The sequence below is a fragment of the Bos indicus genome, chromosome 24, assembly GCF_029378745.1.
Source record: "Bos indicus isolate NIAB-ARS_2022 breed Sahiwal x Tharparkar chromosome 24, NIAB-ARS_B.indTharparkar_mat_pri_1.0, whole genome shotgun sequence".
Classification (NCBI taxonomy): Eukaryota; Metazoa; Chordata; class Mammalia; order Artiodactyla; family Bovidae; genus Bos; species Bos indicus.
Window position 1 is genome coordinate 61,802,125 of NC_091783.1, and position 22,994 is coordinate 61,825,118.

Genomic DNA, 22,994 nt, shown 5'->3' on the forward strand with positions numbered 1-22,994 from the left:
CCACGTGTGTGATGTGAATCCAGCACCCTGCCAATGTTCTAATGTGCAATTTTCAAGTTTTAGTCCCCACGTTGGCCTAATGGGTTTAAAAACAAAACCCTTAATTTCAAAGATCTGGCCTTGTAACCTTTTAGGAAGGGAAAGGATTTAAATAGCCCACCAATACATTTCATAGTGTCCATCTCGCAATTCTACAAGCCCAGTGTGAATGAGCCCAATTCACTGCCTGGGTTAGAGAGGTTAGAAGATCCTGATAAAGTTAGACAGAGTACAATGAAAATGCTTAGCAACTGGGGGCCCAGCAGGGTTCAGAAGGCTTGCAAGAGAAAAGCACTAGTAATCATGAGATGAGAAGGAAGTTACTGACAACCACCAATGGGTTGATAATGTCATTTATTCACATACAAGTCTAGTTAAGTGCATTCACAAAAGAACTACACAATGCAATGGGGAAAATGAGACTGGAGAACCATCTGGAAGAAAGTTAGCCAAATATATATGATAAACACGCTTCAAGTTCTAGGAGATGACGATAATACATATAATGAATAGAACAGAGATTTCAACTCTGACCTGTAGCTGGGCTAAGGTGTCCAAGACACAGATTCTTCCCATGACCCCAAGAAGGCAGAGCGCTGGGCTGACTCCAGGTCTGTGTAGTTAAAGACCCAGCGAATGAAACGCAATCTCAATGAACAAGTTCTGAAACCAGATGGAACAAACTGATTGTTCTTTCACTTACTCACTCGGTCAGTATTATCCCTCATTCATTCCTATTGGTTCCCACTCATCTGTTCATGGAGCAGGAATAACGCTTGGCCTTGAAGAGCTGGTAAAATGGATCATATTTTTGAATCAAAAGAAAATAATTTTCTCCCCTTGGATCTGTACAGAACCAAGTCATGCTCTCAGAGTAAGGATCAAAATGGAACCTGATGAACCCTAAGCTGTCAGTTCTACCAAAGCCTCCAGGAGGTCATGACGGCAGGAAAGCCTGTCTACGGCGCATGCGTGGGGCTGAGCTCAGCACTCGTTCTTCTTCTCATCTTTTGCCTCGTCTGCACCATTATTGGCATTTCCACTGGCTCTGCCCAGGATGGCTATAAATAGCAATTAAAAACCTGGGGGAAAAGGCAGTAGAGTGTCTACCCTGAAATTATCTTTTAAGACAACAAACATTTAGCTCTGACATAAAAGTTGGACTCAGTTGTCCTCTTTGTCTTTTTCTTGAAGAACTTAACACACCTAAGATGAATAAAAATTCGGTCTCAGCATGTTGCATTTGGGCTCACTGTCAAAATACACTAGAAACACCAATTCTTTCTGAACATTTTGGGTGTCGTTTCAACGTGTTTGTTTTCTTAGCTAACCTAAAAATGTTTTCCCCTGGTATTTTTGAAGGGACATTTAGACTAAAATAAAAATAAAAATAAATTACATGTTTAGAAAGTTATACTCATCAAACCTGGAGCAGAGTACAGAAAACGGATGGAGGAAGTGAATTTTAGGACCGGTGTGGTGGTTTTCCTATTTTGACTGCTCCAAATAGGTCTGGAAAAACAAACTGAAAGAAAAAAGTACATCTCCACCCTGCACAAGTGAGGAATGAAAAACTACTCCTCATACGGAGTTAAGCTTAGAAGTAAATTAATACACGTCCGTATAAATGTCCCTCCTGTTGCCACATAGCAAACCCCGTTACTATGAACTATAATAATTATACAGAACCTTTTATTGTACCTGACCTTTTATCATTTGGCGTATTATTAACTGAGCTTAGAAATCCTAGGCTTCTCTGGTAGCTCAGAAGGTAAAGAATCTGCCTGTAATGCGGGGGGAGACCAGGGTTCAATCCCTGGGTCGGGAAGATCCCCTGGAGAAGGAAATGGCAACCCACTCCCGTAGTCTTGTCTGGAGAATTCCGTGGACAGAGGAGCCTGGCGGGCTGCAGTCCACGAGGTCGCTAGAGTCGGACACGACTGAGGGACTGACATTCCCACTACTTTTTCAGTGAGCATAAATATTCACTGTGCGGTACTGACAACACTCAGATTTGATTTACAGTTTCCCTTTAGGTGATAAAAATATAATAAAAATTTTAGCACAAAAGGGACATTCAGCACAGGGTTTCCTCCCTTAGATAATAGAACTCTTTATTAGGATGTTTATAGTTTTGGGATTCCCTGGTGGCTCAGACGGTTAAGCGTCTGCCCCCAGTGCGGGAGACCCGAGTCCAATCCCTGGGTCGGGAAGATCCCCTGGAGAAGGAAATGGCAACCCACTCCAGTACTCGTGCCTAGAAAATTCCATGGATGGAGGAGCCTGGTGGGCTACAGTCCATGGGGTCGCAAAGAGTTGGACGCAACTGAGTGACTTCACTTGTGACTTCAGTTTAGTTTTAGGAAGTCCAGAAATTCCTTGAAAAGAGTTGGCTAAATTTTTTGTGTTCATGAATTTTTCTGGAGACAGGGGATGTAGCTTCAGTTTAATTCTCCAAGGAGACACACAGATATTTAATTATGTATACACACACATATACTCATTGAATTCTCTGTGGAAAATTCTGAAAGAGATGGGAATACCAGACCACCTGATCTGCCTCTTGAGAAATTTGTATGCAGGTCAGGAAGCAACAGTTAGAACTGGACATGGAACAACAGACTGGTTCCAAATAGGAAAAGGAGTACGTCAAGGCTGTATATTGTCACCCTGTTTATTTAACTTATATGCATAGTACATCATGAGAAACGCTGGGCTGGAAGAAATACAAGCTGGAATCAAGATTGCCAGGAGAAATATCAATAACCTCAGATATGCAGATGACACCACCCTTATGGCGGAAAGTGAAGAGGAACTCAAAAGCCTCTTGATGAAAGTGAAAGTGGAGAGTAAAAAAGTTGGCTTAAAGCTCAACGTTCAGAAAACGAAGATCATGGCATCTGGTCCCATCACTTCATGGGAAATAGATGGGGAAACAGTGGAAACAGTGTCAGACTTTATTTTTCTGGGCTCCAAAATCACTGCAGATGGTGACTGCAGCCATGAAATTAAAAGACGCTTACTCCTTGGAAGGAAAGTTATGACCAATCTAGATAGCATATTCAAAAGCAGAGACATTACTTTGCCAACAAAGGTTCGTCTAGTCAAGGCTATGGTTTTTCCTGTGGTCATGTATGGATGTGAGAGTTGGACTGTGAAGAAGGCTGAGCGCCGAAGAATTGATGCTTTTGAAGTGTGGTGTTGGAGAAGACTCTTGAGAGTCCCTTGGACTGCAAGGAGATCTAACCAGTCCATTCTGAAGGAGATCAGCCCTGGGATTTCTTTGGAAGGAATGATGCTAAAGCTGAAACTCCAGTACTTTGGCTACCTCATGCGAAGAGTTGACTCACTGGAAAAGACTCTGATGCTGGGAGGGATTGAGGGCAGGAGGAGAAGAGGACGACAGAGGATGAGATGGCTGGATGGCATCACTGACTCGATGGACGTTGAGTCTGAGTGAACTCCGGGAGTTGGTGATGGACAGGGAGGCCTGGCGTGCTGCGATTCATGGGGTCGCAAAGAGTCGGACATGACTGAGCAACTGATCTGATCTGATAGAGTCAGGGCTACTTGGCCCCCATTTTATAGGTGATAAACTGAAGCCTGTGCTGTGCTGTGCTTAGTTGCTCAGTCGTGTCCGACTCTGTGACCCCATGGACTGTAGCCCACCATGCTCCTCTGTCCACGGGATTCTCCAGGCAATAATACTGAATGGGTTGCCATTGGCTTCTCCCTGGGATCATCCTGACCCAAGGATCGAACCTGGGTCTCCTGCATTGCAGGCAGCTTCTTTACCATCTGAAGCCAAAACTGAAGCCTAGCAGAGGCAAACGACCTGTTCAGAGTCACATGTCATTCACGACCCCAGACTGCATATTTTCTAAGGTAGCGCTCGTTTCAAAAGAAGATAAGGGACCCAAACAAGACTATGAAGCCTGAACATTACTCACTGAGAAGCAAGACTAGGACTTAAAATTTCTAGCAGGTGCTTTGGTACAACGGGTAGGTGAGGGGTGGCCACATTTACTTTTTAGTCTCCCTACTCTTCTTTTCCTGGTGCTTGTGGGTCTGTCTCCTGTCAATTATATTCTAGTCTAAAATTAAGCACCAAATCGAACTGTTCTTTTCTGAGACCCAGCTGAAGAATGGAACATAACTGTCCTTTCTTTATAAGTCGCCTAAAGAGGGGTTCCGTGGCCCTCCTCAATGTCCTTTCTTTATAAGTCGCCCAAAGAGGGGTTCCGTGGCCCTCCCCAAATGTAATCGCATCTCTTGTCATCTCCAGCAAAACACTGCACTTCATGGCATTCCAGTAAGAACCACAGAGAACACCCTCTTTGGGGGGCTGCATGGCCCGCGAGATCTTAGTTCCCCCATTAAGGATCGAACCCTCAGCCTGTGGCCCCTGCCATGAAAGTGCAGTGTTAACCACTGGGCCGCTGGGGAGGCCCCGTAACAAGCCCTACTGTGTGCCAGTTCACTTCAGATGTCACACTGGGTCACCAGCTGAAGTGTAGGGCTGCCGGGACATTCTAGAGAAGTCGGGAATCAATCGCATCTTGTCAAAAGTCACCTTTACTAAATACAGTCTTCATCCAAAAGGCCGACACGAGTACTCCTTCTGTCACTCTCTGAGGCTCAGAAATGATTCCTGGAAAATCAGGATGACTCAGGAAAAAATACTAGATAAGAGTGTTTGAACCTGAATGTTGTGTTACTTCTCCTTTGTTAAGACTCAAAAGATACACACTAATTTGAAGACTACTTATTTGTCAGATGATGAAAAAATATAAAGAAAATATATATTTAACATAACTCTTGGCAGTGGTGAGCATCCAAAGACCATCATCAAACGAGCTAGCCGTGTGCTGCACTGTCTACAAACTCTTTCACATAAATTACTTCCAGGAGTCACACTGAAAATAGTGAACCAGCATGGTGTGGGCCCAACAGACGTCAGCCGGCCGTAAACAGCTGGCACAGCTGTGCTGGGCGCCCCAGACGAATCCAGTCCTGGTTAGTTCATCTGCGATCCCTTTGCTGGCGCTAAACCTGTTTCCGTCATGGGATTAAGAAGAAACTCGGCCGTGAGGAAACTCGAGCTCAGAGGTGTTCAGAGGTGGCCGAGGTACAGATGAGCCCATTTGCAAAGCAGAACTGGAGCCACAGATGTAGAGAAGGAACATATGGACACCGAGGGGGCGAGGAGGGCGGTGTGGGGCCAACTGGGAGGTTGGGACTCACACGTGTGCACCACCAAGTATAACCCGGAAGCCCAGTGAGCACTCACCGTACAGCACAGGGAATGCTACTCGGTGCTCTGTGGTGACCTAAATGGGAAGAAAACCCCCAAACCAGGAGGGGACACACGCGTATCTGTAGCTGATTCCCTCTGCAGTACGGAGAAACGCAGCCCTGAAAAGCGGCTCTGTGGCGCTGGTTTCGGTGTGTTTGCTAAGTCGTGCCTGACTCTTTCGACCCCATGGTCTGTAGCCCACCAGGGTCCTCTGTCCGTGGGAGTCTCCAGGCAAGAACACTGGAGTGGGTTGCCATTTCCTCCTTCAGGGGATCTTCCCCACCTAGGGATCGAACCCGTGTCTCTCGTTCTCCTGCATTACAGGCGGGTTCTTTACTGCTGAGGCACTGGGGAAGCCCCTAAAGCAACTACACTTCAATTAAAAGAGAGAGAGAGAGGGCCTGGACCAATCCACTGTTGATGGTAGAGATGAGATTCAAATTCAGATTTTTCTGACCCTTGCTCTTCCCACCTCCCAGGACACAGGCTCGGGGGCCTGAGCCCATGCATGCCCCGTGGGTCAGTGAGCTACCGGGACCACTGAGGAGATGATCTCTTCAGACACGCTCTCAGAGCCTGGCAGCAGGGGATCTCTGCTCTTGAGGTTTCTGTGCGGCCTGCGCCTCTCAGACCAGAGTGTCAGGGGCCACTCAGTAGCACCCACTTCACCAGGATCTTGAAGCCTCAGAGGGGAAGTTCTCACACCAGAGCTCTGACTTGGGATAAAGGGAGTCCAGCTGACTCGGGTGACAGGAAGGAGGGTGAAAGCTGTGGGTGGCATTTTCAAGCAAAGGGAGCTCTAAACAACCATCTCAGCTCCAACTACCACCTCTGTCGTCTGGCTGTGTGCGGGTTGTGCCCGTCAGCCTTCTGCATGGTCCCCTGACAGGACATCGCTTTATTAGAACAGAGTGCGGCAGCGGCAGTGGACACCGGTGCTCTGAGAGCCCGGTGATAACATCACTTGCAGACTAATCAGTATTTTCCATAATGATGGGACATGGCCAGAGAGGCGGGCCTGCTTCCGGTCCTCCCTGCACCCCTTTCTGACCCGCGGGACCCGCGGAGCGTGCGGACGGAGGCCTGGGAGGCCACGCGGGTGGCCAGGCCTCTGGGGACTAGGATTTTACAAGCTTCCTGCTCGCGGCTCCTGACAGGAAGCTCGCCTGCCTAGCGGCGTCTGGCGTGTAGGAAACGCTTGCTCAGATGTTTGTTGAGTGAGTGAGAGAATGAGGAGATGCAATAATGAACGAACGAGTCAGTGAGAGATGAGTGAGTGGCAGGCGTGTGGTGTGTGGCAAGAGCAGTGAGCCCGACTTCAGTCAGTTCCTGGGACACTCCCCGCCCCGCCGCAGGCAGCGTGGACCAAATACTTTTCCTAACAGCGTGCCTGCTCAGTCACTCAGTCGTGTCTGAGTCTGTGAGCTCATGCACTGTAGCTGCCAGGCTCCTCTGACCAGGGATTCTCCAGGAGAGAACACTGGAGTGGGCTGCCATGCCCTCCTCCAGGGGATCTTCCCGACCCAGAGACTGAACCCAGTCTCTTATGTCTCTGCATTGGCAGGCGGGTTCTTTACCGATAAGCCACTGGGGAAGAAAGGTGAAGGCCTAACTGTTCAGCCAATCTTTGCATTTCTCAGCTCCTGCATCTCTACCGCGACACGAAGAGTGGCACATGAACACTCAAAGGCGGAAAGCTCACCCGGGGCCTCCCATAGGCCCAGGTCCCCTCCAGGACGACACGTCAGGGGGCCCTGCGGTCTCTCCGAATACCTATCCTGACCCCCACCCCACTGTCAGCTGCCCGCCAGCCCGGGACACCCTGTCTCCCCCTCACCACCCCACTAAGAGCTGCTCCCCGGCGCCCGAGAGGCTGGCCTGGCCGCAGTGCTCACCACCTGCCCCCCTCGGCGTTGACCTTGGACTGGAATCTCTGGGTGGCGAGTTCGTTGGTATCAGAGAACCTAGCGCCAGGCTTGATGGACGGATGTTTGCTGATGGAGAGTAAAGACATTCTGGCAAGTTAGACTTTGCCCTTCAAGAATCTTGGCTTTTACGCTTGCAGTGACCCTCAGGATGTAGCCCCGGCCCTGGAGCGAGCAGAGGCGATGGACTCTCAGAGGGGTTGGAGGAGGAGGCCTCCGGGATGTGTCTGAGTTTCCGAGCCTCCCTGTCTGCAGGTTGGCCAATCGCCAGGGAGGGGAACACTCTCCCCACCCAGAGGAGTTGTTGTTCAGTCGCTCAGTCATGTCCAACTCTGTGCGACTCCATGGACTGCAGCACGCCAGGCTTCCCTGTCCTTCACCATCTCCCGGTGTTTGCTCAAACTCATGACCATTGAGTCAATGATGCCATCCAACCGCCTCATCCTCTGCTGCCCCCTTCTCCTGCCCTCAATCTTTCCCAACAACAAGATCTTTTCTAATGTGTTGGCTCTTCATATCAGGTGGCCAAAGTATTGGAGCTTCAGCTTCAGCATCATTCCTTCAATGGATATTCAGGGTTGATTTCCTTTAGGATGGACTGGTTGGATCTCCTTGCAGTCTGAGGGACTCTCAAGAGTCTTCTCCAACATCACAGTTCAAAGCATCAATTCTTCAGTGCTCAACCTTCTTTATGGTCCAACTCTCACATCCGTGCATGACTACGGGAAAAACCATACCTTTGACTAGATGGACCTTTGTTGGCAAAGTGATGTCTCAGCTTTTTAATACACTGTCTAGGTTTGGCATTGCTTTCCTTCCATGGAGCAAGCCAGGAGGGGACAAGGGTGGAAAATGAACCCACTCCTCCTGCTCGGAAGAACAGCCCCACCCAGCCCCTGGCACGGGGTGTAGGAAGGACACACATCTAAACCGTGTCGGGTCATAGGCCGCTTCCCGATGCTCAGAGTCCCGGGTCTGTAGGGGTGGGAACAGAATCGGGGCCCCTGGGGGCCTCCTGGGTTGTGTCTCCTGAGCCAGGGGCGGCCATGAAAACACCCGGCTCGCGGCAGGTTAGGCTCCTTAATGACACCGAGAAACAGACTTCACCAGCCCCTCCTCTCTGGAGCTCACAGGCCACCTGGCCATGGCCAGCCGCTGAGTAGGAAAGCGCTCCAAGATTCCAAGAGACTCAAAGGCTCGTAACTGTTGTTGAGAAATGTAAATGGCCCTAAATTACAACCAGAGATAGAAATGCATCTCGGGGAGGGAGGGACGGTCTGTAATCCAGTCTCAGGGTTGAATCCAAGGCCCAGAGAGAATGCGGATGGTTTATAGGCTTTATAGACGAGGGAGAAGGTTCTCAGGGTGAAGAATGTCCATTTCCATCAGCGACTAAAATGCAGTTTGGGAAAACAATTACCTGCCCTGGATCCTGGGAAAGGAAAGCTTCCTGGTTTCTCTGCCAGGAAGAGCGATTGTAAAACAAGGGCTGAGAATCGTACAAACAAGATTTTAGAATTTTATCCAAACAGCTGCAGTTCACCTTCGAGGAGCCCAGACTCACTCGGGTCTGATGGATGTTGCGACACCAAATTCAAGGTCTCCCCGCCTGCTGCCAAGACTCGGCCCCACGGGATAAAGGAAGAACAGTTGCTCTCTTAATGGGAGCAGAAAACAAAACTCTCTCCCCCACCCAACTGCCTGCTTTGTTGTGAAATTGTCACTGTGCCTTTGAGGAGAGATCAAAATCCGAGCCATGTCCAATTTAAAGGGCAGGTTCCCAGGCGGGGAAGGGAGAGGGTTTCAAGGCAGGAGGGCGGGGTTGGGGGAAGCCAGTGTATGTGAATTTATGGAGGATTTGGGGCTCACAGAAGTCATGGGACTTGACTCAATTAAAACGGATGGAAAAGCACAAGACTGTCATTCAAAAATAATAGTAAAGCTGCAAGAATATTCTGGCTGGTTCTCTGCTTCCATCCTTGACCCTGCTTGGGAACCTCTGAACAGGTTTCCTGAAGCACAGTGTGGGCGCCAAGCAACGGTTTTCACCTACTTTCCCGCACTTGATACACACAGATTTCACAACGGAGAGCAAGAAGGAATGGTCCACCCACCAAAGAACATTTCCTGAGAGCCAGGGAGGTGCTCAGCCAAGTTACTGCAGTTGGGAAAGAAAAAGCTTCCAGTTTTCAAGGCAGAAGAGTCTACGCGCATCAAATAGACGGTAAGAAAGCAGCCTGGTTTGGCAGCCTTGCCAGATTCTCAGACACACACCGGACACTGCAGCTTTCCAGGAGGCAGCCCTGGATGCCTCCAGGGCCCGAGTCTCATCTCAGCCCACGCCCGGCTCTGAAGAGGAACCCCTCCACACGTCCCCTCCTGGTGCCATTTGCAAAATGAAGCAAGAAGGGTGAAGCCAGAGCAGTTGGAGTCCCGTAGCTCCAGTTTCCAGAGGGCCACATGCTGGGTGTGGGAGGAAGGATCCCAACTCCACCTTAGGAAGGAAGGCACCTCTCAGCCAGGGGCTTGACTGCTTCCAGGTCTGAATGTTTCCGTTGATACTTGCACGGACATTGACATTGATCGCTCAAGCCAAGAGATTTCTATCAGATTGGCCCCTCCTCCCTTCTAAGAGGAGGGTGACAGCAGTGTCCGACCGACAGGCTAGAAGACGGAGCGAGCGCCTGTGAAGGCGTGCTGTGCTGTGAATGGCGCCCGGCACACAGCGCGCACTCAACAGATACTAAATCTCATCACTGGCCTTTTTCTGACTGTTCCTTCATTTAGCCATTTCTGTATACTGATACATAGCAAAAAGATATTTTGATGAATATTCAATACTCTCTTCACTCATGAAAGAACTCCAGGATATTCCCGTGCCCCACCCCACCCCCCAACAAGCGTTAACTCAGTATATGGCAACCTACGGTATCTATCATTTAAGCACAATTTTGGATATGAATTTTAAAACCTTACATTTCTGCAACACTTCCTCTTTCTTTTCCCTTCTTCTCCCTTCCAAAGACTCCAGAGATCCCTAGCAGATATTTTATTAACCCCTGACAGGTCATGGAAAATGAGTTTTAGTTTTAGGAAGATAAAGGCCACTTAAAAGGTTCAAACTCCAGCACCCTCACCAAATCATAAAGGACAGAAAAGAGAGAAATTAAAGCCTTGCCCATAAAGCAGAAGCCCTTGGTGTTGCTAGGAATTCTTGTCCTTTAGCAAAGCCTGCAGCAGGAATCCCTTCCCCTTCATGAAACAAAACGAACCACAGGCTGCTTGTGAGACAGTGGCTCCCGGGACAGTATTTACCCCCCCTGGAGCGGGGGCGGAGGCGAGCTGCCCGCTGACCCCGCCGGACTTGGTCTCCATGGCGTTTCCACTTTCCCAGGCCTACCAGGGCCATGTGAGTGATTTTCCACCAGCCAGCAAGTGGCCAGGCTGCTCAGAGTGGGAACTCTGCCTCCAAGAAGCAGTGGGGACCACACTGCAGAGGAAGGAGACCCCCTCCATCCCCTGCAGACCCCGACTGGCCGCGGGACTCCATCACCAAAGCCCCTCCAGCCCCCAGTCCTCAGGCCCCTACAGCAGCTGCTCCGCCGGGCAGACACACCCTCTTTTCCTATCACAGTTACAACGGAAACTATAAGCAGTAAATGCACCGGGCGTCCCTGTGGACTCCCACAGGCCCACACTCTCGCAGCACCAATGGAAACCTGTCCGTGCACAGACGCTTTGATTCACTGTGGTCCAAAGGGCTCCGCGTGCCTTTGAAAATAGATACTAAACGCTGAGAGGGTGCTGTTTCACTTTGCACTCTCCTAGCTGACGACTGAAGGCTCCAAATGCTTTCAGGGGCATCGAGCACAAAGACTGAGTGAGACGACTCATTCTCGTCTCTGCAGGCAGAGAGGAAAAGGCTCTTGCCTTGTTTGGCGAGGGGTTACTAATTCGGAGGATGCCAGTTTTAGAGCCTGTCTCAGTTTGACTTGTAAATGAAAGGTGGAACCTTGCCAAAATTACCCCGCCGGCTGCCTGCTGGCCCTTGTCTATGTTGGGGTGGGGCAGATGTTCACCAAAATCATTAGAAAGTTCAGGAAACAAGGAGGTGAAGCAAACAAGTAGAAGGCGGTGAAGCTCCCTAACAGTGCCTCCTCGGCACCTACTGCAGCTGATCCTTCTGGTTCTCACGACAGAGCGGGATGCCCCAGCTTTCCCTACAGAAAGGCTCCCGGGCTTTGCCTGTGTCAGTCACCCCAGAGGCTGATGTAAATATGAGTCCTTCTGTGAGCCAAGCCTGTGAGCTCTGTATTAACTCTCCTGAGCCAGTATTTCAGAACCACTGTCTTTCAGGAGAGCAGAGAGAAATAACGGATGCGAAGAGGTGGTAACTTTTTATTGAAATAGAAGTAGACATTTCTTCTAAAGCTTCTTACTATGGAGCAACCACATGCAGAACACCTGTCGCGCGTCACCTTCACCGTCATCCCATCAAATCCATCGCACAGCCCTGCCGGGGCCATCAGAGAACCCAGAAGCTCAGGGAAGTTCAGGGGAGCTCTGTGCCCTGAGACACACAGCTGATACGTGGTTCACCTGATGGCAAGAGCAGGCACATCCGACCACACCTAGACCCTAGCGCAGCCTCGATCCCCATATTCACCCTGGGGGGCGCGGCCTCGATCCCCATATTCACCCTGGGGGGCGCGGCCTCGATCCCCATATTCACCCTGGGGGGCGCGGCCTCGATCCCCATATTCACCCTGGGGGGCGCGGCCTCGATCCCCATATTCACCCTGGGGGGCGCGGCCTCGATCCCCATATTCACCCTGGGGGGCGCGGCCTCGATCCCCATATTCACCCTGGGGGGCGCGGCCTCGATCCCCATATTCACCCTGGGGGGCGCGGCCTCGATCCCCATATTCACCCTGGGGGGCGCGGCCTCGATCCCCATATTCACCCTGGGGGGCGCGGCCTCGATCCCCATATTCACCCTGGGGGGCGCGGCCTCGATCCCCATATTCATCCCGGGGGCGCGGCCTCGATCCCCATATTCATCCCGGGGGCGCGGCCTCGATCCCCATATTCATCCCGGGGGCGCGGCCTCGATCCCCATATTCATCCCGGGGGCGCGGCCTCGATCCCCATATTCATCCCGGGGGCGCGGCCTCGATCCCCATATTCATCCTGGGGGGCGCGGCCTCGATCCCCATATTCATCCCGGGGGCGCGGCCTCGATCCCCATATTCACCCTGGGGGGCAGCCTCGACCCCCATATTCACCCTGGGGGGACTGGGCTGGCACACCTCCCTCTTGCAGGCAGCCCCAGGCACTTGCTGGTTAGGACCCGTCTCTCTCCACCACCCCAGGGCAGCCCTCCATTTCTTCTGTATTTCTCGATTCCCTTCTCGCTCTTACCCTGCTTTGCTTTCACCCTCTCTCCCTTCCTTATAGCAGATGGTCCTCAGTCTTCTTTTAAATTACTTTTTACTGGAGTAAGGTTGGCTAAATGGGGTGTCAGTTTCTGCCGCACAGCAAGATGAATCAGCTATACATATGCATATATCCTCTCTTTCTTAAGAAGTATTTAGTTTTGGCTGCTCTGGGTCTTTGCTGCTGCCCAAGGGCTCTCTCTAGTCGTGGTGTGCGGGCTTCTCTCTGCAGAGAGCACACGCGCTGTGTGCGGGCTCTGTTAGGGGCAGCACGTGGGCTCAACACTTGCAGCTTGCAGGTTCGGTAGTTTGGCCCAAGGCCTGGTTGTCCCAGGGCATGAGGGATCTTCCCAGAGCAGGGAACGAATCCACAACCCTGGTATTCCAAGGCAGATTCTTAACCACTGAACCACAAAGGAAGCCCCATTTATTCCCTTTTTTTGGATTTCCTTCCCGTTTAGGTCACCACAGAGTAAGTCCTCAGCCTGGCTAACCCAATCACTCACATAGTCACTCAGGGATTCTGGCTCCCACCCATAGAGAGTCTGATGGAATTCAGTCTGGGCATCAGCCTACGACATACTCCTGGCTGATTTTAGGGTGCAGCTGGGATGGAGGCAGGTGGCCTTACTTAAGGCTGCCACATACAACTGGCAGAACCCGGAAACCCACCTAACCACACTCGTAGCGGTCCTCTGGCCACTGTCCTCCACAAAGCACCATGAAAATGCAGGAGGTGACCGCGGGTGACCTTCCAGCCACACCTGCTGAGAAAACGCCCGACTACTCCGGCTGACCACACGGGCGCGGGTCCTGTCCCTGGACAGGCTGCCTCATCCGGTCTCCGTGGAGGGACTTGGGGAGAGCCTGCATGGCTCCCATGGGGCCTGGGGGGCCGGGTGGGGGGTGACGGACGGGCAGCCACCTCGGCCTCCCTGCTGATTAAAAAGCCGGACCGGGAGCGGCTGTGCAGACTCTCCTGCAAGACCGCCACCATAAAGACGCCTACACAGCTGGCGTCACGGCCCATTCTGCAACCCGCTCCCAGCTTCATCACACACACACCCAAGAAGGGCAGGAACCTTCCGTGCAGCTCTGCTCTGCATCGGTCTCCTTAAGGACGTTTTTTGGACCAATACAACCTCATGTTTCCACTTCAGGCATCTGTCTAAGTTGTCTCTTTGGGACCCCATGGACTGCAGCCCACCAGGCTCCTCTGTCCATGGAATCCTCTGGGCATGAATACTGGAGTGGGTAGCCTTTCCCTTCTCCAGGGATCTTCCCAACCCAGGGATCAAACCCGGGTCTTCCTCACTGCAGGCAGATTCTTTATGGTCTGAGCCTATGGGAAGCCAAGGATGAGGACAACGCGTTTAAAGAATTCCCGGTGTAATATGGATGCGGCCCACCAGGGACGAACGGGCTGGGAAGCGAGCCGCAGTAAAGCTTTAGGGGTCTTCTGAGACCACTGAGGTCATGGTACTGCCACGGAAATCATGTGTTATATGTGACACACAGCTCAGTGCATGCAGGTCACCAATGAATGGGCAAATCCACGTCATATTGAAGGTGTGGCTCAAACCCACTATTTGCCACGGACTAGGACGTGCTAGGGAAGGATAACAAGCGTGAGGCTTTCCACGCAGAGTCAGACCAGTCAGCAGCTCAGAGAGCAAAGGGGCAGACCCTTCTGTCCACCTCTCTCTTGGCTGAAGGCCAAGACCAAGCAGAGGTGGGCAGAGGTGGGGTGTCTGCTCCTCCAGGACCCCCAGTGAGGAAGCCGGGCCCCCGCAGGAGAGGCTGATGAGTGACCCGCCCGCCTCACCAGGCTCCAAGTCAGCTGAGCGCCGCCGCGGGGTGGGCGGGGGGCGCAGTGCTGCAGGGGCACCCTGGGCTCAGGATGCTGTTCCCCACAAGAGGGGCCCACGTGGCCACCAGCTCAGCTGTGCCCACGACGGCCTTGGAGAGCTGAAGCTGCCTCTACAAGAGAGGAATTTCTAAGACACCGGTAACTAACACAGCCCTGAGAAAGGAGCTGAAGACGCGGGCTGGCCTCTGAGCGGAGACAAGTGCAGCAGGGGCTCAGAGAAAGGAGAAACCGGGACGCTGCCCTTTGAACGCGTGGGGGCTTGAAAAGCAACGTGTCTGAGGACTCAGTGTGGACGCCTATGATCACACAGCTGGAAGAGTAAACACTTGCCCAGAGAGAAGCCCTCTGCTCTCTCTCCTTCCTGTCTCTCGTGCACTTTCAGCAGTGTGATTTATTTTACCAAGAATAACAGAATATGCCTCTCTTCTTGCCTGACTTTGAGCTGCCTCGGATGGCAGCTCGCCAAAGTGCACCAACACTCCATTCCGGAGCTTGCCCCAGACCCTGCCCCTCAGACGTGCCCCATCTCTAGGACCACACAGGCGGCCAGCACAGAGGAAGAAAGGCACTCTGAAGACATCAAATGGATCTGCTCCTGAAAGCTTTGACTCCAACCCGACGGATGTATGTAGCGGATGACTGTGCCAGTCGGAAAGCAGACTGGTCAGTTGCAGGCCAGTGAACTGGAGAGGCCAACCTTGGCCATTTCCACGCCAACCTTGGCTGTGTAACCAAGGCAATCTTGGGAATAAGCATGTGATGTCATCTTGCTGTCATTGTTTTCAAACTGACCCAGTCTCCTCACTTTCTTTGTTCAGATCTTGTGCTCACCAAGCTACCTCTGAAGCCCATCTGGTTTCTGAAGAAAACCTGCCTGGAGAGAGAGTATGGGCTGGGACAGCAAAGCACAAGCTGTCTCATTTACAAATGAATATACTGGACTTTTGGTTGAACACCTGTCCAGTGGGCTGTTAATGGAGTCAGTCCCTAAGAGACGGATCTGTCCTTGAGGAATCAACAAACCAGATCTCCAGGCTGCCAGGATGAAGTTCAGACCTTGGACGATGCTGGATTCAACAAGTAATGCCCCCCTCGGGGGTCTCCTGGAGGTCATCCTCTTAATCCTCCTGTAGTAACAGCCCAACAGACAGTGGAAAGGCTTCCACAGCTACTTGAATTACTGCACTTTTTCTTGAATGAAGACTCTATGTAGACTCAGAAATGACCTGTGTTTTACAGGCTTGGGTGCTGTGCATGGTTTCTATGGAAGCCATGAGCATCTGTTCTGCTCCTTAGGTATATGGAAAACTTCATGGCTGATAGAAATTCCAATCTGTTTAATCCTTCAGCCATGCCTGACTCTGGTATAATCAGACTGAAAGGCAGTCAAAAAGGTTGCCAGAAGGAGTTATGAAAGGTGCTTCCTCTCGAAGAACACAGGATTTAAACATCAATGCAGTATATTAATGTATATATAAGGAATTTAGAAAGACAGTAACAACGACCCTATATGCAAGGCAGCAAAAGAGACACAGATGTAAAGAACAGACTTTTGAACTATGTGGGAGAAGGAGAGGGTGGGATGATTTGAGAGATAGCAGTGAAACATGTATATTACCATATGTAAAATAGATGACCAAATTTCATGCATAAAGCAGGGCACTCAAAGCCGGTGCTCTGGGACAACCGGGAGGGAAGGGGTAGGGAGGGGGGGTCAGGATGGGGACACGTGCACCCATGGGTGATTCATGTCAATGTATGGGAAAACCACCACAATATTGTAAACTAATTATCCTCCAATTAAAATAAATTAATTAATAAAAAAAGAATACAGAATTTAGTTGGGGAGATACAAACTAAAGTGACCAAACACACTCAAATTTTCAAATAAAAATAGAGCTCAAATGGATAGAGGAGTGAGCCAGAATTGGCTGGAGTTGAACTCAAAGGGCTTATTTTTAAGAAAGAGCAGTTAAGTGTCATGATGAAAAGGATGGGTCTCGAACCAAATAGACTTGGGTTCAAATACTTGACTGTGACTTCATAACAGACAGGCAAGATGAAGCAGTATGGGAACAAAGTGCTTGACACACGGGACGTGATCAAGGAAAGGCTGTTGAAAAACACCCAGCGTGGGGACCTCCCTGGTGGCCCAGTGGTTAAGACTCTGCTTGCAATGCAGGGATCCCCGCTCAGGGAACGAAGACCCCTTACGCTGTGGGGCGACGAAGTGCTCACTGCAACCACCGAGCCCTCACGCCACAACCAGAGACCCTGCACACCTCAACTGAGACCTGCCACAGCCAAATAAACACCTTTTTTTTAAATACTAAAAAGAGAAAAATATCACAGGGAAGGGAAAGGTTAAGAGACGACACGAGGGCGGCTTACACTCGCTCTGCGTCGGGCGATGGGCCGAGCGCTTTTCTGCATCAAGCCACTTCACTGTCTCAACAACAGAGTGAGGCCGGGACTGTCAGCAACCCCACTGACTGAGGAGCAAGACCCAGCACAGAGAAGCCAAGTGACGTGCCCAAGGTCGACACAGCCAGGCAGCGGCAGAGCTGGGCGCTGAAGCCAGGCGGCCTGAGCCCCAGAGCCTGGAGTGTGACCCCTTTGTCTTTCCCACTGCGCACGCCACACTGCTTCTCTTTGAACCAGATATATTACCAAACAAATTGTCAAAACAGCTTAGATTTTTAGGATGAATATTTAAAATATTATAAATCCCTTCCTTGTAGGGGAGTGGTCTGTTGGAACAGTTTCTGCTGATCACTCAGGAATCCGTCCAAGACAGCGATGTGTACACACTATTTTTGTCTCAGTTAATATACAGTACCATATAAACACTGACTCAACCAAAGAGCCTGAACAATAAATTATCACTAGCCCAAGTGCTAAGATAGCACTTGATTTTCTCTCTGCCTGAGCATGCTATCTATTTATACTCTGCTTATTTCTGTGGAGGTTCAAAGTGCTTTATCCACATTTCATCATAGCCATAGTCATGTCGATTTACTGCCTTTATTACACACATGTGACTAATGTACCCGATCCTACAATGCTTAATATTTACTACAGGAGTCTCAGTTTCCAACTAGGGTTCTTATTGAAAGGAATTACGGACTGTCTTTAATTTATAATTAGTGGACACTTGCTATCAATTAAAAGAATAGCATTTTGTTGTCTCTCTTTTCGCTAAATTCATTTCGTATATGATCTGACCATGTGTACTGCGCTGTTAGTCACTCAGTTGTGTCCGACGCTTTGCGGCCCTATGGACTGTAGCCCGCCAGGTTCCCCTGTCCACCGGAATTCTCCAGGCAAGAATATTGGAGTGGGCTGCCATGCCCTCCTCCAGGGGATCTTCCCAACCCTGGGATGGAACCCAGGCCTCCTGCATTGTGGGTGGATTCTTTACCCTCTGAGCCACCAGGGAAGCCCATGATCTGACCATGCTTGTCCCTTAATATTAACTGCAAATTGTGTTAATTATAAATTTTTTTTCTTTACAATTCAACTTATGGCTGACCTTGAACCAGAACAGATCTGTCAGTTTAAAATCATCATACAGGGATTTCGCTAGGAGTCCAACGGCTAAGACTCCAGGCTCCCCGTGCAGGGAGCCCAGGTTTATTTGGTCCCTGATCAAGAAACTAGATCCCATATGCCATGACTGAAAAGAAAAGAAAAAGATCCCATGTGCCACAACGGGACTTTTCAGGTTGATTAGCCCATTGGCACAGAGGTATTTTCAAATTTGAAGTGCACCCTTTCAGTTTTAGTACCCATGGGCAAAACCATAAATAAATAACTAAATTTAGGTGTTGAAACAGAATAAGCAAAAGAACTCCAAAGAAAGATTTTCTCGACTAGCCAGAGGGTAGATGAGACCCCAAACTCTGGCATATATAAATTGGGAAAAACTCGGTTTGTGTATTGTCTGAAGATAATACAGCTCAAGGTTCAGAAGCATGCTTCAGTGAAGAGAAGAGAAATAAGAGGAGAATTTTCATTTGGTGTTTCCATCAGCGACAAATAAAACAAGCCCAGACGCGCCGCCTGCAGCTGGAGCGTTCTGTGTTCCTTCGTCCTTCTCTTCTGTGAATATCCATCTTCGTTATTGAAAACAGAAACTCCAGCCTCAAACGTTTCCTGATTTGGGCAAAAAGGATATTATACCAACAGTCCCTTTTCAAGAATCGGCAGTTATCACTTCACTCTACACAAGTTCCTAAAGTTTTCACCTTGACCAGGCATATCGTCTGCCAATGTGACTTTAGGAAGAGAAGACTGAGAGATGCAGGAGCTATGAGTCATAAATTCCCACAGTATCAATAACGATGTTGGAGGGATTTTCAGGAAAAAAGCCATTGATTCCAGGAATGTTTTTGTATCCTAGTTATACTGATATGATGCGCCGTTAACAAGGTCAAGGGCCTAGTCTGTAGCCAATATCCTCATTCAAAGATGCTTGGCGACACAGCTGGATCCATACGCAGAGTTCTTCGAGAGAACCTCTGGGCTTCTCTACATTCCGACCTCTCTTCCTGGATAACTGGGTGCAGCCGTTATCTCTTTCAGGTCTCAGAATCATTATCATTTCCTCTAAAAAGCCTTTCATAAAACTGGGCCAGGGCTTCTCCAGTCCAGAGGTTAAGAACTCACTTTGCAATGCAGGGGACCCTGGTCCGATCCCTGATCCGGCAAGATCACGCGTGCCTCAGGACCAAGCACCACAACCACGGAGCGCATGCGCCACAGCTTCTGAAGTCCGTGCGCCTCACAGCCCGCGCTCCGAAACAAGGGGAGCCCGCGCGCCCCAACTCGAGAGCAGCCCCAGTCTGTGCAACTACGAAGAGCCCTCGCAGCAACAAAGACCCAGCACAGCCAAATAAATAAATAAATCAAACAAACTGGGTCAGACGGCATTTCGTGAACATAGCCCCGGTGCCAATCCCATTTTACTGGGTTGGAAATGCCAGGACCACTTTCAGACAAAAACGAGATCTAAGCAAAGAGGTGCGGGAAAGGAGGGAGGGAAGGACACGGAGAAGCCAGGGCGGCGGGGGCTGGGAAGGGCCGTCTGGGGCGCTGCTCTTCTCGCCCCGGGGCCGCCCTGCGCGTCCGCTCTGAGACTGCGGAAACCTCTGGGAGCAAAACCAGGCCACACCTAACGTGAGTTCAACTCATAAAAATGACACCACTTGAATGCTTTCAAAAGCAGATTTCACTCCTGTATTTTCCTTTGTTCTTTATCTCAAGAAAATAAACAATGGTATGGTGGTGCGGTGTTCTCATCCAAGTTGGGTCCAGCCCCGAAGGCTGGACTGGCTCTAGACTGCTGGCTGCACTGGGCCCCACGCCCACTGAGTTGGTTCACACTATGGAAATAGCAGAGTCGAACGGGCTTGGGAGGCTTCCATCAGCTTCGTAAGCTTGTGTTCAAAGATCAGACACATGTGCAGCACAGAAGAGTTAATAATGATGATGAGTGGAATGTGCTAGAAATCGACAAGAGCCAACAATGAAAACGTGTTTTCTGTTATATCTTTTTTTCCCCCAAAATTATCTGTTTCAAAAGCAAAACAGACTCTCAGCAGTTAATTCACCAGCGCCGCGTATCTCAGGCATAAGGACGCGTGGAAATAGCAGGGTCTCTGGAGCCAGACCCAGTCTGAGTGCTAGTTCCCAAACTTCCTGGAGAGTTACTTCAGTTGGTAGAGCCTCTGTTTCCTCATCAGCTTTCAGAATTGTGTGCGGTTAAGAGAAAACATAAGTACAAGTGTTTAATACAGAGGTGGGGGGTTAACAAGTAATGTGATCACCACTACCTCCTACTGTCAGAAATACAATTAAAATATGGATTTAGAAATTATGAACGCCCCTAAGCTGAACCTTCCCAGTGGCACTAGTGGTAAACAAGCCGCCCGCCAGTGCAGGAGACACAGGCGACTCAGATGCGATCCCTGGGTCAGGAAGATCCCTGGAGGAGGGCACGCAACCCACTCCAGTATTCTTGCCTAGAGAATCCCATGGACAGAGGAACCTGGTGGGCTACAGTCCATGGGGTCTCAAAGAGTTGGACACGACTGAAGCGACACAGCACACACGCACACAGGTTGAACTGAAGTTTAACTGTATATGTGATATGCGTAGAAGTCTGAATAAGTAAATTAGAATGTAAACTAGAAAATAAACATGAGCAAATCCTTTAGCAATTTAATACCCATTTTACTATAAACACTTAATATGTGTTTCTCTACTCTTATTTTGTATTTTGTCATAATTAATCATTTTAATTCATAATGCTCACAATTATTGAATTATAGTAACAGAACAGTATATTGTATATCCTTCCAGAAAATGTTATGTGCATACATGCATATATGCATGTTTCTAATTTTTTCTCAACTATGAAATCATATGCTCCATACAGACCTCAACTTTTCCACTGTACAATAATTGGGCATCTTCCTGTGTGACTTTATGTCTATCACGTTTTTTTAAACAGTTGCATTTCAGTTCAAAACAATTTACTTTAATTTAGCCAGTCTTCTACATGGCTGTTTCTTTTTTTTCCCCACTTTGTTTTTTGGCTTTTTCTGCAAAAACAAAATAATGCCACAATGGATGTCCTTACATATATGTAGGAGAGTCTCCTAGAAATGAAACCAAGTCAAAGGGCACATAAAGTTAGTATTTTCAAAATCAAGGTCAAATCGCCCTCCCCAAATTCCCAAGACTCTTAGCAGCATGGGAAAAAAACCCCCACTAGATTTCTTCACACTTGCCCAATTCTCTCTTGTCCCAGAGATGAAGGTACAATCTGAAAGCATAATATTAACTGATTTCACTATTCACCCTTAAGTTCACGATAGTTCCCTGCAGTTCTCAAAAATGTAAACAAGGCGGGAGGTCCTAGCTCAGGCAAATCAAGTTCCTCCAGCCAAGAGGGAGGTGTGGGAAGAGCCCTCCAACGGCAGACCGAATGGATCACAGACAAACGCGTTCAAGGTGCCTCACGTTGACTGAGGGGTTCTTGTGTTCGACTCAGCACTGAATCCTTTCCATACCTTATCTCACTTTAGGGCCTGTGTATTTGTGAGTGTTTACAAGCCCAATAAAAGCCTCACATATTGCCTGATGAGCCCTGGGAAATGAGCAGTGGCCTTCACCTCTGGCCAACAGCAGCGAGGATATCAAAGCCTGCTCTTCACTTCCCCTCCCCCGTCTCCCTCCAAGGAAAAGCAGGTGCTATTTCCAACCAGCAGTCGCAGGCCAGCCTTCTATCAGCCCCAAGTCCCCGCCAATGGCCATGTCCGACATGACTGATGAGTTTCTGGATGACCTCTGGGCTTGGGGAAACCCTCAAATATCTTCTGACTCATTAAGACACATACGTATGTCTGGTGTAGTTGTGTGGTCGGGTGTGTTTTGTTGTATTGAATTCTGTAAAAATTAGTCAGAGAAGTGGTCTAGGTTTTGTTTTTTTTTTTTAAGGGGTTGAATTAACCAGAACACCTCACTCTTCTAGCTAACAGAAGCATTTACTGTACTTGAGATAAACTGGGGTTTACCATATTCCTCACCCCTGATCACACCATCAAAAGTTCACATTCTTTTTTTTACACTTACTGTCAAACTGAGCAAAAGAATAGATGCCCACATCCTAGGATAAAAAACTTGAAAAAGAGCTATTTCCCATCATTTCCCATGGTCCAAATCTGAAGTAAGTCCACACTTGATAAAGATCCCCTAGCTAATTGGACACCATTGAGATGAGAGCACTTAATTCACTAGTTTTGAATGCAAAGCTTGACTAAATGATTCTGTGCCATAGTATATATTCTCTGGGATTTGCTAATATAAATGTAGCCCGTATTTATTTATTTAATTTTCTAAAATCTTTTCAGAAGTCAGGTTTTTCTTTGCATTTTTTTTGCAAGATATTTGCTTTACAATATTGTGCTGGTGTCTGCCAACATGAATCAGCCACAGGTGCACACACGTCCCGCACATACATGCACACGTGTGCCCTCCCTCTTGGGCCTCCCTGAGTCACACGGCAACCCCCGGGCCGTCCGCTTTGCATATGGTCACGTATATGCTTCCGTGCTCCTCTCTCAGTCTGCCCCACCCTGCCCTCCCGCACTGTGTCCACGGGCCTGAACCCTAGGCCTGCGTGTCCGCGGCAGACGTGTCCCTGCAGACGTGTCCCTGCAGACGTGTCCATCGGTGCCGCCTCTCCACACGCGCGCGCAAACATGCAATGTCTGTCTTCCTCTTTCTGACTCACTTCACTCTGTACAACAGGCTCTGGGTTCATCCACCTCATTAGGACTGACTCAAATATGTTCTTTTTTAAAGCTGAGTAACATTCCACTGTATATGTGAACCACAATTTCTGCGCCCACTCTTCCGTCGAT

The 22,994-nt window shown here is 49.5% G+C and overlaps 2 protein-coding genes across 2 annotated transcripts in view; both read right to left on the bottom strand.

Moving 5' to 3' along the window:
• LOC139179514 (uncharacterized) overlaps positions 1-11,994 on the bottom strand; it is a 50,802-nt gene extending 38,808 nt beyond the window's left edge. Inside the window, exon 1 of the mRNA XM_070779153.1 lies at positions 1-11,994. This exon is cut by the window's left edge and continues 18,434 nt beyond it. The gene's annotated coding sequence lies outside the window, so the exon portion shown is untranslated.
• BCL2 (BCL2 apoptosis regulator) overlaps positions 1-22,994 on the bottom strand; it is a 197,313-nt gene that overhangs the window by 49,651 nt on the left and 124,668 nt on the right. The gene's annotated exons all lie outside the window — the stretch shown is intronic.